This window comes from Anthonomus grandis, chromosome 14, assembly GCF_022605725.1.
Source record: "Anthonomus grandis grandis chromosome 14, icAntGran1.3, whole genome shotgun sequence".
Lineage (NCBI taxonomy): Eukaryota > Metazoa > Arthropoda > Insecta > Coleoptera > Curculionidae > Anthonomus > Anthonomus grandis.
In genome coordinates, this window is record NC_065559.1 from 1724224 (window position 1) to 1741027 (window position 16804).

Here is a 16804-nt window from a genome sequence, read left to right on the forward strand (position 1 = left end):
AATTATTTTCTTCTTCCAGGCATTTTGAGGTCATTTCTTCAATTTTCCAGACATTTAAGGAAAAACCAATGGGTATTATTGCCTGAAAGAGAAATAATTGTTACTTTCTAAAATTGTCGGAAAATCATTTTTTTTTCCTGGCATTAGAGGTCATTACTTACCTCTTCCAGGCATCCAAAGAAAAATAAATATCTGGATAAGTAAACATTTATTTTCTTCTTTCAGGCATTTTGAGGTCATTTCTTCCATTTTCCAGACATTTAAAGATAAACAAATGGGTGTTATTGCCTGAAAGAGAATTAATTGTTACTATCTAAAATTGTTGAAAAATCATCTTTTTCCTGGCATTTGAGGTCGCTTTTTATTGATTCCAGAGATCTAAAAGGGATAAAAATTTCTCTTCCGTGCCTGGAAAAGTGAAAAATTATTTTCTTCTTCCAGGCATTTGAGGTCATTTCTTCTAGTTTCCAGACATTCAAGGGAAGAGAAATTATTGTTCTTGCCTGAAATTATTGGAAAATTACCTTTTTCCTACTATTTGAGGTCTATATTTAATCCTTCCAGGCATCCAAAGCAAAATAGCTGCCTGGTAAAGTGAACATTTATTTTCTTCTTCCAGGCATTATGAGGCTAATTTCCAGACATTCAAGGGAAGTCACTGTCTTGAAATTATTGAAAATTTATCATTTTTCTGGCATTTGAGGTCAACAGAAAAATTTTAATAAAACAAGCACAACTGCCTGGAATAGGTTTAAAAAAAATTTGTTTTCCAGATATTTGAGGTCATTTTTATTGGAGAAATTACCAAAACAACGATAATTGCCTGAAATAAAATGGTTAATGGCAATTTTTCAAAAAAAAAATCTTAAAATGTTATTTTTGAAATTAAAAAATTTTAGTGGAATTGCCTTTTTAATTATTTGCCTTGAAATTTTGTAAATGTAATGAAAATTATAGAAATAATAGAAAATAGTTGAATTCTTCAAAATATCCCACTTCTGAAATCAATTCTAGTCTATTATATAAAAAATCAGAATAGTAGGACCTATATTTAAAAAAAAGATTCTAATTTTGGCCATTATACAGTGACAAAAAATACCTTAAATCAATAACAATTTAAAAACCTTATTATTTTAGTTTTTTTAATTGAAAATTTGAACAGTGGGCCAAAGTCCAATTTTCCTGGGCAAGCAAAATCAAATTATTATTTAATATAATTTTTTTCTATCAAGTTTTAATTACCAAAAATCATTTTTAAATCACATTTCATTACCATTTTAAATCCTCCATGCAGTGGAACAAAACCTCGACAATATTAATCTTCACATTACAAATTCCTGAATGACTTCCTTGGAATTCCTTTCTAATTTTTTCCCATGACGTCACACTAACCTAAGAGCATGAAAAAAGATGATAGATAACAAACTATACCTATTATTTTATTAATCATGCCTTCCAACCTTGATGGTCACTATGATACACGACTTTCATATTATTAAATTCAAATTAATCGAATTAATAAATTCAATCCGTTGCTTTGATCTCGCTTTAGTTTAGTTCGAGTCGGACGTGTTTACCAGGAAGAACATACCTGAAATACTTTTACCGTTTTTTTTTTTTAATTAAAAGTATTTCTTATGTAAATAGTATACGAATCGATGCGGTATTTTGTGTAGTGCAGTGAAATATATCGGAGAGTATGTGTGTGTTTTTAGTGGTGATTTCTTGCTCTTTTTTTTGGCCTTTTGATGTAAATCATCTTGTTTTGTTGGGTTTTTGCCATGTTTTATGTTAGAGAGAATATATTAAATTATTAAATTTTTATAACATCAATTTAAATTTTATCAAGCTTAAAGTTATATGAAAAATTTCCATTTTTAAGCTCTCTTCATGGACCTCTGCCTAAAAGAATTCAAACTTACTGCCTCTTTTTAATGCCAAATTGACCGTACTATTTTCTTTGATCTGTGCGGTATTATAGTCCGGTCGAACAAAATTTTTCAGAATTTTTTTTATGTTCAACATCCAATATCTCAGAAACTAATTGGATTATTTTATTGCAGTAAAAAGCATATTATTCAGAAAAACGTGGACTATTATTGATGTTAAGGACTTAATCCAGACTTAAATAAAATAAATTTTGCAAATTTAAAAATACTCATAGATTTTCCAAAAAAAAATTATAACAAAATTAACTCAATCTATAGTTAATTTCTTTAGAAAAAAATAATGCATAAATTTATATTTTTTAATTCTATATATTTGTATTTTTTACCTGTATAAATTTGTAACACATTTTAGATTTTTTAAAGCTTTAGAAATTAAAAAATCCCAAGCATTTTTCAAAATTTTCCCACTAATTTCACTTAAGAAACCAAAAAACAATTAGTTAATTTTTTCTGTTATAAATTATATATTTAATTTAATTCCGGTAAGATCATTGAGTGACAAATTAATTAAAAAAATGTAACTTGGTAACTTTGGCGCCTTCTACCGTTGTCCCCGTTATCTCTACAATTTTATTTCTTAAAGATAAATTGTAGAAAATTTAATTATCTTAATTTTTTCATTCTATAATTTTTTCTCTATAACTTACGGTTTAGCCAGAAAATCAAGATTAAAGTTATATGAAAAATGTTAACGAGAGGAAATATACTCTCTCTTCATGGACCTCTGACTAAAAAACAAAGATTTTAAGAATTCAAACTTACTGCCCCTTTTTAATGCCAAATTGACCGTACTATTTTCTTTGATCTGTGCGGTATTATAGTCCGGTCGAACAAAATTTTTCAGAATTTTTTTTATGTTCAACATCCAATATCTCAGAAACTAATTGGAATATTTTATTGCAGTAAAAAGCATATTATTCAGAATAACGTGGACTATAATTGATGTTAAGGACTTAATCCAGACTTAACTAAAATAAATTTTGCAAATTTAAAAATACTCATAGATTTTCCAAAAAAAAATTATAACAAAATTAACTCAATCTATAGTTAATTTCATTAGAAAAAAATAATGCATAAATTTATATTTGTATTTTTTAATTGTTTAAATTTGTAACACATTTTAGATTTTTTAAAGCTTTAGAAATTAAAAAATCCCAAGCATTTTTCAAAATTTTCCCACTAATTTCACTTAAGAAACCAAAAAACAATTAGTCAATTTTTTCTGTTATAAATTATATATTTAATTTAATTCCGGTAAGATCATTGAGTGACAAATTAATTAAAAAAATGTAACTTGGTAACTTTGGCGCCTTCTACCGTTGTCCCCGTTATCTCTACAATTTTATTTCTTAAAGATAAATTGTAGAAAATTTGATTATCTTAATTTTTTCATTCTATAATTTTTTCTCTATAACTTACGGCTTAGCCAGAAAATCAAGCTTAAAGTTATATGAAAAATGTTAACGAGAGAAAACATTTTCATTTTTAAGCTCTCTTCATACACCTCTGACTAAAAAATAAGAATTCAAACTTACTGCCTCTTTTTAATGCCAAATTGACCGTACTATTTTCTTTGATCTGTGCGGTATTATAGTCCGGTCGAACAAAATTTTTCAGATTTTTTTTTATGTTCAACATCCAATATCTCAGAAACTAATTGGAATATTTTATTGCAGTAAAAAGCATATTATTCAAAATAACGTGGACTATTATCGATGTTAAGGACTTAATCCAGACTTAAATAAATTTTGGAAAATGTTGAGTTAACAGGCCTAAAAGCATATTTCAGCTTCTAGGTTGTCACTCACTTCAGAGTCCGATATCTAAGAAACTAATTCGAATATTCTCTTGCAGTAAAAAGCATATTATTCAGAAAGGTTTGGACTATTATTTCTATTAATACAGTTATTATATTTAATCCCCTCAACTACCTTGAAACATCACTTTTTTTGACGCTTATGAAATATTTCTACTGGTGCCACTATTTATAAATGAAAAAAAATCTATTTAAGTCATTTAAAAGCAAACTTCCTAAATTACCCAAACTATTGGCACTACAACTCGTTAAAACAAAAAATACCCATAAAAACCACTTTGCACTCTCCTCTAAAGCAATTTCGTCTCATTAACGCGTTACACTTTTAATACTTAGATAATTTAATTCAGTAGGTAAAGAAAGAGCAAGAAGGCAGATATATGTACCTAACATATACCTCCTATATATACATTTTATATAATAAATAATCGTCGTGTGGTGTCGTGTGCTGTCCTAAAATTAGCGATCAAAATGGCGTTACGCACTTTCAGTAAATTAGTGTTTTTGATGCTAATAGTTCAACTGGTCCATAGTAACTTTGTGCTATATGAAGATTTCGTGAAAAAATACCAAAAAGGAGCGATTTTCGTCACTGATAGTTGCCCAAAGGGGAAGGTTTACCTGAAGTATAAGAATCGGCCGCAATTTCGATGTGTGAGGATGTTTATACAAAGCTGACGGTGAGTGGGTTTGTTATGAATTTAAGTGTTTGGCCGGGGCAATCATGTGAAAATACCGGGCTATTTAGATTGATATACAGTGAGATTTTTTAATGTCAGACATAGATTGCATTTTATGAAATTTTTCTTGAGTACGGACCTGGTTTTTAGTGTTTCTTCTCCCAGGGAATTTTTTGAAAATTTTGTTTTGGGTACGGCCCTGGATTTTACAATTAAAGAATGCAGAGTCGTCCCAATATTTTTTTCTATTAATTTAATTTTTTTAAGCCTTGGAATGTTTTAAAAAAATTAAACTCGTCTATATTTTATTGGGTACAGCCCTGGATATTTTTTATTAAAAAATGCACAGTCGGTTTAAAAAATATATGTACATAGAAAATTGATGATGGTCACTCCATAAACGAAACGTCGGATTTTAAGCTTGATAAAACTAATTTTATGAAAAGAATTATTAGAAATTAAATTTTCCTTCCAGGAAGATTTTTTTTTAATTTATTTTCTTCCAAATTGGCTTTGCTGATACGCCCCTGGATTTTATAGAAATTTAAACACAGAGTCGTATTAAAAAAAACATTGATGATAATTACTCCATAAACGAAACGTTGAATTTTAACTCTAATTAAATTGACGCTATTAAATTAAAACCCTTGGAATTATTTTTTTTCTAGGAAGAATAAAATACAATTTTTTCCAAATTTGCACTGAGTACGCCCCTGGATATTTTTAAAAGCAGAATCGTATTAACAAAAAGTTGATGATGATTACTCCATAAACGAAACGTCGGATTTTAAGCGTGATAATACTAATTTTATGAAAAGAATTATTAGAAATTAAATTTTCCTCCAGGAAGATTTTTTTTTAATTTATTTTCTTCCAAATTTGCTTTGCTGGTACGCCCCTGGATTATGTGAAAATTTAGATACAGAGTCGTACTAGAAAAAAAAATTGATGATGATTACTCCATAAACGAAACGTCGAATTTTAAGTCTAAATAAACTGACACCATAATAGAAAAAAACCCTTGGAATTATTTTTTTCTAGGAAGAATAAAATACAATTTTTTGCAAATTTGCACTGAGTACGCCCCTGAATATTTTTTAAAATTTCGAAGCAAAATCGTTGAACTCTAACTAAAAAATAAAGATTTTAATAATTTAAACTTACCGACCCTTTTTAATGCCAAATTGACCGTACTATTTTTCTTTGATCTGTGCGGCATAGTCCGGTCGAACAAAAATTTTTATGTTCAAATTCAAATATCTAAGAAACTAATTGGAGTATTCGCTTGCAATAAAAAGCATATTATTCAAAAAAATGTGGACTAATATATCTGTTAAAGATTTAATCCAGATTCAGCTGGAATTGGGAAAATATCAGCCTATTTAGCAGTGCTGTCCATAAAGCATCTTTCATCTTCTAGGTGATTGCTCACTTCAAAGTCCGATATCCAAGAAGCTAATTGGAATATTTTCTTACAGTAAAAAGCATGTTATTCAGAAAAATGTGAACTATCATTGTTTTAAAGGGTTTAATCCAGACTTAGCTATAATGGGGAAAATACCGAGCTATTTAGCAGTGCTCACCAAAAAGCATTATTCATTTTTTAGGAGTTCACTCACTTCAAAGTCCAATATCCAAGAAACTAATTGAGATATCCATTTACCGTAAAAATCATGGTTATCCAGAAAGATTTGACAAAATATTGTTATCAAGGATTTCATCCAGACTCAGCTTTAATTTAAAAAATATCGACCTATTTGGCAATGCTGCTCAAAATGCATCTTTTATTTTTTAGGTGATCACTTACTTCAAAGTCTGATATCCAAGGAAGTAATTGGAATATTTTCTTAGAGTAAAAAGCATTTTATCCAGAAGTATTGGGCCTATTCCAGTTGCTAAATAAAAAAAAAGAAAATTCATAAAAAAAATTCTATATGACCCCGAAATCAAGAGTCATAATCAATTTCACATATTGATCAAATATTAATTATACCTAGAAGTAAAGGCGTCAAAATACGTACATACGCGCATGCACATATACAGGTCTGACAAACTTAGCTCCTACGTGCGAATGTCAATCTGTTAACGTGCAACAAAATATTTTGACTCACTGTGTCCTTGTCTATTTATTAAGCAGAAATACATTTTCTTAATGCGTTGCTTCTCTTTCTTTCACATTGTCTGTGATCTTCCAGGAAGATTTTTTTTATTTAATTTTTTCCGAATTTGCTTTGCTGGTACGCCCCTGGATTTTGTTGAAATTTATACACAGAGTCGTATTTAAAAAAACATTGATGATGATTAGTCCAAGAACGAAACGTCGAGTTTTAGGTCTAATTAAACTGACGCTATAATAGAAAAAACCCTTGAAATTAATTTTTTTCTAGGAAGAATAAAATACAATTTTTTCCAAATTTGCACTGAGTACGTCCCTGGATATTTGTTTAAAGCAGAATCGTATTTAAAAAAAATAAAATTGATGATGGTCACTCCATAAATGAAACGTCGGATTTTAAGCGTGATAAAACTAATTTTATGAAAAGAAATATTTGGAAATCAATTTTCCTTCCAGGAAGATTTTTTTTAAATTTATTTTTTCCGAATTTGCTTTGCTGGTACGCCCCTGGATTATGTGAAAATTTAGACACAGAGTCGTACTAGAAAAAAAATTGATGATGATTACTCCATAAACGAAACGTCGAATTTTAAGTCTAAATAAACTGACGCTATAATAGACCAAACCGTTAAAATGAATTTTTTTTCTAGGAAGAATAAAATACATTTTTTTTTACAAATTTGCACTGAGTACGCCCCTGAATATTTTTTAAAATTTAGAAGCAAAATCGTTGAACTCTAACTAAAAAATAAAGATTTTAATAATTTAAACTTACCGACCCTTTTTAATGCCAAATTGACCGTACTATTTTTCTTTGATCTGTGCGGCATAGTCCGGTCGAACAAAAATTGTTAAGTTCAAATTCAAATATCTAAGAAACTAATTGGAGTATTCACTTGCAGTAAAAAGCATATTATTCAAAAAAATGTGAACTAATATTTCTGTTAAGGATTTAATCCAGACTCAGCTAAAATTAGGAAAATATCAATTTATTTAGCAGTGCTGTCCATGAAGCATCTGTCATCTTCTAGGTGATTGCTCACTTCAAAGTCCGATATCCAAGAAACTAATTGAAATATTTTCTTACAGTAAAAAGCATGTTATTCAGAAAGATTTAGACTATTATTTTTATTAAGTCCTTAATCCAGACCTATTTATAATTTGGAGAATGTCGAGTTAATATGCAGTGCGGTTTAAAAAGCATCTTTGATCTTCTGGGTGATCACTCACTTCAGAGTCCGATATCTAGGAAACTAATTGGACTATTCTTTTGCAGTAAAAAGCATATAATTCAGAAAAATGTGAACTATCATTGTTTTAAAGGGTTTAATCCAGACTTAGCTATAATGGGGAAAATACCGAGCTATTTAGCAGTGCTCACCAAAAAGCATTATTCATTTTTTAGGAGATCACTCACTTCAAAGTCCAATATCCAAGAAACTAATTGAGATATCCATTTACCGTAAAAATCATCGTTATCCAGAAAGATTTGACAAAATATTGTTATCAAGGATTTCATCCAGACTCAGCTTTAATTTAAAAAATACCGAGCTATTTAGCAGTGCTGACCAAAAAACATCTTTCATCTTTTAGGGGATCACTCACTTCAAAGTCTGATATCCAAGGAAGTAATTGGAATATTTTCTTACAGTAAAAAGCACGTTATCCAGAAAAATGTGGACTATTATTACTATTTAAAAATTTAATCCAGACTCAACTATGAATTAAAAATTATCGTGTTTATTGTGAGTATTGTCCAGAAAGCATATTTCATCTTCTAGGTGATCACTCACTTCAAAGTCTGATATCCAAGGAAGTAATTGGAATATTTTTTTACAGTAAAAAGCACGTTATCCAGAAAAATGTGGACTATTATTGTTATGTAAAAATTTAATCCAGACTCAACTATAAATTAAAAATTATCGAGTTTATTGTTAGTGTGGTCCAGAAAGCATATTTCATCTTCTAGGTGATCACTCACTTCAAAGCCCGATATCCAAGGAAGTAATTGGAATATTTTCTTACACTAAAAAGCATTTTATCCAAAAGTATTGGGCCTATTTTAGTTGCTAAACAAAAAAAAAGAAAATTCATAAAAAAAATTCTATATGACCCCGAAATCAAGAGTCATAATCAATTTCACATATCGATCAAATATTAATTATACCTAGAAGTAAAGGCGTCAAAACACGTACATATGCGCATGCACATATACAGGTCTGACAAACTCAGCTCCTACGTGCGAATGTCAATCTATTAACATGCAACAAAATATTTTGACTCACTGTGTCCTTGTCTATTTATTAAGCAGAAATACATTTTCTTAATGCGTTGCTTCTCTCTCTTTCACATTGTCTGTGATCTTCCAGGAAGATTTTTTTTAATTTATTTTTTCCGAATTTGCTTTGCTGGTACGCCCCTGGATTTTGTTGAAATTTATACACAGAGTCGTATTAAAAAAAACATTGATGATGATTGGTCCAAGAACGAAACGTCGAGTTTTAGGTCTAATTAAACTGACGCTATAATAGAAAAAACCCTTGAAATTAATTTTTTTCTAGGAAGAATAAAATAGAATTTTTTCCAAATTTGCACTGAGTACGCCCCTGGATATTTTTTAAAAGCAGAATTGCATTAAAAAAAATAAAATTGATGATGGTCACTCTATAAACGAAACGTCGGATTTTAAACTTCATAAAACTAATTTTATGAAAAGAATTTAATTTTTCTTCCAGGAAGATTTTTTTTATTTTTTTTCTTCCAAATTGGCTTTGCTGGTACGCCCCTGGATTTTTTTTTCTAGGAAGAACAAAATGCAATTTTTTTCCAAATTTGCACTGAGTACGCCCCTGGATATTTGATTAAAGCACAGTAGTATTTAAAAAAAAAATTTGATGATGGTCACTTCATAAACGTAACGTCGGTTTTTAAGCTTCATAAAACTAATTTTATGAAAAGAATTTAATTTTTCGTCCAGGAAGATTTTTTTTATTTTTTTTCTTCCAAATTGGCTTTGCTGGTACGCCCCTGGATTATGTTAAAATTTAGACACAGAGGCGTACTAGAAAAAAAAATTGATGATGATTACTCCATAAACGAAACATCGAATTTTAAGTCTAACTAAACTGACGCTATTAAAGAAAAACGCTTGGAATTATTTTTTTTTAGGAAGAATAAAATACAATTTTTTGCAAATTTGCACTGAGTACGCCCCTGAATATTTTTTAAAATTTAGAAGCAAAATCGTTGATCTGACTAAAAAAATAAAGATTTTAATAATTTAAACTTACCGACCCTTTTTAATGCCAAATTGACCGTACTATTTTTCTTTGATCTGTGCGGCATAGTCCGGTCGAACAAAAATTTTTAAGTTCAAATTCAAATATCTAAGAAACTAATTAAAGTATTCGCTTGCAGTAAAAAGCATATAATTCAGAAAAATGTGGACTATCATTGTTTTAAAGGGTTTAATCCAGACTTAGCTATAATGGGGAAAATACCGAGCTATTTAGCAGTGCTGACCAAAAAGCATCTTTCATCTTCTAGGTGATCACTCACTTCAAAGTCCGATATCCAAGAAACTAATTGAGATATCCATTTACCGTAAAAATCATGGTTATCCAGAAAGATTTGACAAAATATTGTTATCAAGGATTTCATCCAGACTCAGCTTTAATTTAAAAAATACCGAGCTATTTAGCAGTGCTGACCAAAAACCATCTTTCATCTTTTAGGTGATCCCTCACTTTAAAGTCTGATATACAAGGAAGTAATTGGAATATTTTCTTACGGTAAAAAGCATTTTGTCCATAAATATTGGGCCTATTATAGTTGCTAAATAAAAAAAAAGAAAATTCATAAAAAAAATTCTATATGACCCCGAAATCAAGAGTCATAATCAATTTCACATATTGATCAAATATTAATTATACCTAGAAGTAACGGCGTCAAAACACGTACATACGCGCATGCACATATACAGGTCTGATAAACTCAGCTCCTACGTGCGAATGTCAATCTATTAACGTGCAACAAAATATTTTCACTCACTGTGTCCTTGTCTATTTATTAAGCAGAAATTCATTGTCTCTCTTTCACATTGTCTGTGATATTCTATTGCATGTTAATATGTAAAAAATGCAAGTGCATATATTCACACATATATACAGGTCTGGCAAACCCAGCTCTTACGTGCAAATATCAATCTATTAACATATAATAACAAATCTTAGTCACTGAGTTCCTCGTCTACTTACTAAGCGAAAATAGATTTTGTTGAAGCATTGCTTCTCTCTCTTTCACATTGCCTATGATTTTCTGTTGCATGTTAATATATAGAAAAAACACGTACGTATGTCCACACAGACATATACAGGTCTGGCAAACTCAGATCTCACGTGCGTGTATCAATATATTAACATGCAACAACAAATATTAGTAAATTGTATTCAAATTCCTTGTCTAATCAAAATTCAATTATTTTCAAGCATCGTCTTTCTCTCTTTCACTTGAGGCTTTCCGTATGATCTTCTCTTCATTAATTTTAAAATTATGTTTCTGTCGGATTAAACAGAGATAATTCAAGAACTACTTAACGTAGAGCAATGAAATAAACACTAGAACACTCAGAAAAAATTCGTCTACAACTTTAATTAATACTTTGTAGTAAATGGAGCCTAAAATTAGTAAATTTAACAAATATTTAGACCCGTAAATTGCATAATAAACACCCTAATTAGTAATTATTACCATGCATTGTTCAGTTCCAATTACAGTGTTGCAATAGCAATAATTAACCGATTTCCTCGACCGCGACCTATGCACGTTCCCAATTTACAATTTATTATTTATTGTACCGCGTTATCGCTGATACATCAGGTTTAAATATCGAGAAAAATGTTCTCTCCACTCGTTCCCTTATCTTAATCACACCTTGACTATAGAATTTTCGATATTTTTACCGTTGGTGTATGTGTGTGTATTTTAATGAACATCATGACGTACAGAAGATGTTCATTGTACATGGTTCTATTGTCCGTGTTCATTTTGCATCAAGTTTTTATGGTCGACAGTAGGTTCACCAATTATGGAAACTTCGTGACAACCATTAGAACTAAAGAGGGAAACTTGTTTAGGAGTAATAAGTGTGCGGCCGGTTATATATCGGTTAATAAGAGGTGCTTGAGGATTTATGGGCAACGAGGGTCATTTTGAACAGGTTAGTACAAAAACACTCTCAAATACTCGAAAATAACTTAATAAATTACTTCAGGGACACCAATATCCTTTAGGCATAAAATGACACATCAGAGAAAGTCAAAGTTTGGTCAAAGTTATACCAAAAATACACGTTTTTCATTTTCAGAAGGTTTCCCGATTTTTTTAATATAAAGGCAACTGAAGAGACTCATATGGCAATGACTTAAGTAAAAGTGAGAGAGACAATGCCTCAACGACACTTTGACTGCCTGTAAGAGTCTTCTAAGTCTTCTTAAGATTCTTTCAGGCACTTGAAGGTATTCGGAAGACTATTCCAGGCATTTGAGGCATATTGACTACTTATAAGTGACTTCTATGTACTCCTAAACTTCCTCTAGAAACTTGAAAGTATTTTAGAGTCTATTCCAGGCATTTGAGGCACTTTAACTGCCTGTAAGAGTCTTCTAAGTCTTCTTAAGCTTCTTCTAGACACTTAAAGGTATTTGGAAGTCTATTTCAGGCATTTGAGGCACTTTAACTGCCTGTAAGAGTCTTTCAAGTCTTCTTAATCTTCTTTCAGGCACTTGAAGGTATTTGAAAGCTTATTTCAGGCATTTGAGGCACTTTGACTACTTATAAATGACTTCTAGGTACTCTTATGCTTCCTCTAGGAACTTAAAAGCATTTGAGAGTCTATTCCAGTCAATTGAGCCACCTTGACTGCCTGTAAGAGTCTTTAAGTTTTCTCAAGTTTCTCTTTCAGACACTCAAGAGTATTTCAGATTCTTTGTTAAGAATTAGAGACACTTTCAATAACTGTAATAGACTTCTAAGTGTTTTAAGCTTCTTCCAAGCACTTGAAAGTATTTGAAAGCCTATTCCAGGCATTAGAGGCACCTTGACTGCCTGTAAGAGTCTTCTAAGTCTTCTTAAGCTTCTTCTAGACACTTGAAGGTATTTGGAAGCCTATTCCAAGCATTTGAGGCCCTTTGACTACTTATAAGTGACTTCTAGGTACTCCTAAACTTCCTCTAGGAACTTGAAAGGTTTTGAGAGTCTATTCCAGCCATTTGAGGTACTTTAACTGCCTGTAAGACTCTTCTAAGTCTTCTTAAGCTTCTTCTAGACACTTGAAGGTATTTGGAAGCCTATTCCAGGCATTAGAGGCATCTTGAATGCCTGTAAGAGTCTTCTAAGTCTTCTTAAGCTTCTTTCAGGCACTTAAAGGTAATTGGAAGCTTATTCCAGGCATTTGAGGCACATTGACTACTTATAAGTGACTTCTATGTACTTCTAAACTTCCTCTAGAAACTTGAAAGTATTTTAGAGTCTATTTGAGGCATTTGAGGCCCTTTAACTGCCTGTAAGAGTCTTCTTAAACTTCTTCCAGGCACTTGAAGGTATTTGGAAGCCTATTCCAGGCATTAGAGGCACCTTGAATGCCTGCAAGAGTCTTCTAAGTCTTCTTAAGCTTCTTTCAGGTACTTTAAGGTATTTGAAAGCTTATTCCAGGCATTTGAGGCACCTTGACTACTTATAAGTGACTTCTAGGTACTCCTAAATTTCCTCTAAGAACTTGACAGATTTTGAGAGTCTATTGCAAGCATTTGAGGCACTTTAACTGCCTCTAAGAGTCTTCTAAGTCTTCTTAAGCTTCTTCTAGACACTTGAAGGTATTTGGAAGCCTATTTCAGGCATTAGAGGCACCTTGAATGCCTGTAAGAGTCTTCTAAGTCTTCTTAAGCTTCTTCTAGATACTTAAAGGTATTTAGAAGCTTATTCCAGGCATTTGAGGCACATTGACTACCTTTAAGTGACTTCTATGTACTCCTAAACTTCCTCTAGGAACTTGAAAGATTTTGAGAATCTATTCCAGGAATTTGAAGCACTTTGACTGCCTGTAAGAGTCTTCTAAGTCTTCCTAAGCTACTTGAGTGTAATCTGAGACTATTCCAAAAATTTCAGGCTCTTTGCCTGCCTTTAAGAGTCTCTTGACTCTTCTTAAGTTTCTTCCAGACACTTGAGAGTATTTGAAAGTCTTTTACAGGAATTTGAGGTACATTGACTCCCTGTAAGAGTCTTCTAAGTACTCTCAAGCTTCTTCTTAGACACTTAAGAGTATCTCAGACACTTCTCGAGGAATTCGAAGCACTTAGACTGTCTGTAAAGAGCCTTTTAAGTACTCTCAAGCTTCTTCTAAGAATTTGTAGATATTTGGAAGGCTATTCTAAGCATTTGAGGTACTTTAACTGCCTATAAGAGTGTTCTAAATCTCATTATAACCTCTGAATTCTTTGTCTCGTTTATTATGAATTCTAGGCACTTTTCCCTAAGGTTTGTTATAGTAAAACCTCAGTTTGCCAGACCCGTATATGTGCATGAGTAATGTAAGGTATTCAAAGTTTTAGTCCAATATTTGTTTAAGATACTTAAATTTAATCGCTGTAAGTACTAATGTTTTCTGAAAAAAATCCAATTTAACCTAATGCATTAACATGCAACAGAAAATCATAAGCGAGACAAAGAGCACGAACTGTATCGTTCTCACGTGGTGACGTAATATTTGTTGTTACATGTTAATAGATTGAGTTTCACACGCGAGATCTGGGTTTGCCTGACCTGTACATATGGATGTATGCGCGTATTTTGACGCTTTTATGGGTATATTTATTATTTAATTTGTATATAAAATGAAATATAAAAATTTAAATAGATTTTGGTTATGAAATTCGTCGTGACGAGGACACAAAAAAAATACAAAGGACTTTATTTATTTAATTATTTACCCAATAAATAATTATTTTTTTAACGAGAATATTATACGGTATACTTTTCTAAATAATATACTTTTTACTGTATGAAGATATTCCAATTACTTTCGTAGATATCGGACTTTAAAGTGACTGACCCACCTAGAAGATGAGAGGTGCTTTTTAGATTGCGCTGCCAAATAACTCGATATTTTCCAAATTATAGCTGAGTTAGGATTAAACCCTGAACAACATTAATAGTCCACATCTCTATGGACAACATGCTTTTTACCGCAAGAAAATATTCCAATTAGTTTCTTAGATATTGGACTTTGAAATGAATAGCACGTAAAAATTTTCAAACGTCCGGACTATGCCGCATAGATCAAAGAGAATAGTACAGTCAAATTGGCATTAAAAAGTGTTTATTAGTTTTAATGTTTGTAATCTTTATTTTTTAGTTAGAGGGCTATGAGAAGAGCTTAAAAATAAAAATGTGTACTCCCTGTTGAGATTTTTCAGAAAAGTTTAAATTTGTTTTTTTGGCTAAACCGTAAGTCGTAGAGAAAAAATCATAGAACCAAAAAATTAATATAATTAAATTCTCTATAATTTATGAATATAAGAGATGGAACTATAGAACTAACAGGGACAACGGTAGAGAGAGCATTCATGGAGTCTTTTTTATATATTAAAAAAAAAAATTTGTCCGAGAGTTATAAGGAAAATGGAATAACTTCTAAAATATTGATTTTACAAAAAAACATTTGAAACAAAAGTCGTGTATTTGTCAATTTTAAGTGACTTTCGTTCTTAGGGTTTTTTTCGAAAAGTCGATATTTTTTGAGAAAATTGACATAAGCCGTCACTTTTAATTGTTTAGAAGATTTATAGGTTTTTCGAGAAGGTCGGGTACATTAATGGTCTATAATAAGCGAAAACTAGTTTTATAAATTCCTAAAAGTGACCTCAACTGCCTGGAAGAAGTCCTAAAGTAACGATAACTTCCTGAAATAAATTAAAAATTACTCTTCTACGATCTTTGATTGTATAAAAAAATTGAAAATGATTAGGGTTTAAATTGTCTCAAAGAGGTTAGTTTCAATGATTTCTCCTTATAACATCAATAATAGTCCACATCTTTCTACATAACATGCTTTTTACCGTAAGAGAATATTATAATTAGTTCCTTAGATATTGGACATAAAAATTCGTAACCGACCGGACTATGTCGCTCAGATCAAAGAAAATAGTAGGGTCAATTTGGCATTAAAAAGTGTTTGGTATATTAAGTTCTTGTAACTGTTATTTGTTAATTAGAGGAGAGCTTAAAAAACGGAATATATGTACTCCCTCTTGACATTTTTCAGAAAACTTTAAATTTATTTTTCTGGCTAAACCGTATGCAATAGAGAAAAAATTATAGAATAAAAAAATGAAGACAATGAAATTCTTTATAATTTATCTTATGGAAGTGAGACTGTAATACTAACGGTAACCACGGTAGAGGGCGCTTTTATGACAAAACAATTTTTTTTAGAAAAATTGCCTTCTTAATCTTCTTTCAGGCACTTGAAGGTATTTGAAAGCTTATTCCAGGCATTAGAGGCACTTTAACTGCCTGTAAAGGGCTCCTAAGTCTTTTTAAGCTTCTTCTAGACACTTGAAGGTATTTGGAAGCATATTCCAGGCATTTGAGGCACTTTGATTACTTACAAGTAACTTCTGTGTACTCCTAAACTTCCTCTAGGAACCTGAAAGTATTTGAGAGTCTATTCCAGGCATTTGAGGCACTTTAACTGCCTGTAAGAGTCTTCTAAGTCTTCTTAAGCTTCTTCCAGGCACTTGAAGGTATTTGGAAGCTTATTCCAGGCATTTGAGGCCCTTTGACCACTTATAAGTGACTTCTAGGTACTCCTAAACTTCTTCTAGAAGCTTGAAAGTATTTTAGAGTCTATTCCAGGCATTTGAGGTACTTTAACTGCCTGTAAGAGTCTCCTAAGTCTTCTTAAGCTTCTTCCAGGCACTTGAAGGTATTTGGAAGCCTATTCCAGGCATTTGAGGCCCTTTGACTACTTATAAGTGACTTCTAGGTACTCCTAAACTTCCTCTAGGAACTTGAAAGATTTTGAGAGTCTATTCCAGGCATTTGAGGCACTTTAACTGCCTGTAAGAGTCTTCTAAGTCTTTTCAAGCTTCTTCCAGGCACTTGAAGGTATTTGAAAGCCTATTTCAGGCATTAGAGGCACCTTGACTGCCTGTAAGAGTCTTCTAAGTATTCTTAATCTTCTTTT

The 16804-nt window shown here is 31.2% G+C and overlaps 1 protein-coding gene and 1 long non-coding RNA gene across 12 annotated transcripts in view; one reads left to right on the forward strand and one right to left on the reverse strand.

The window, feature by feature from the left end:
• The window catches only part of LOC126744468 (uncharacterized), a 29670-nt gene extending 27601 nt beyond the window's left edge, over nucleotides 1–2069 (reverse strand). Inside the window, exon 1 of the mRNA XM_050451909.1 lies at nucleotides 1926–2069. The gene's annotated coding sequence lies outside the window, so the exon portion shown is untranslated. The remainder of the gene's footprint in view (nucleotides 1–1925) is intronic.
• Nucleotides 1544–16804, forward strand: part of LOC126744470 (uncharacterized) — a 31457-nt gene continuing 16196 nt past the window's right edge. The window contains exons 1-2 of one of the 11 annotated variants that reach the window (XR_007663190.1): nucleotides 1544–1697; nucleotides 4116–4445. This is a non-coding gene — a long non-coding RNA (uncharacterized LOC126744470). Of the gene's footprint in view, nucleotides 1751–4101; nucleotides 4446–16804 lie in introns of all 11 variants that reach the window. The other 10 variants (XR_007663199.1, XR_007663191.1, XR_007663194.1 and 7 more) reach the window with 10 other exon arrangements.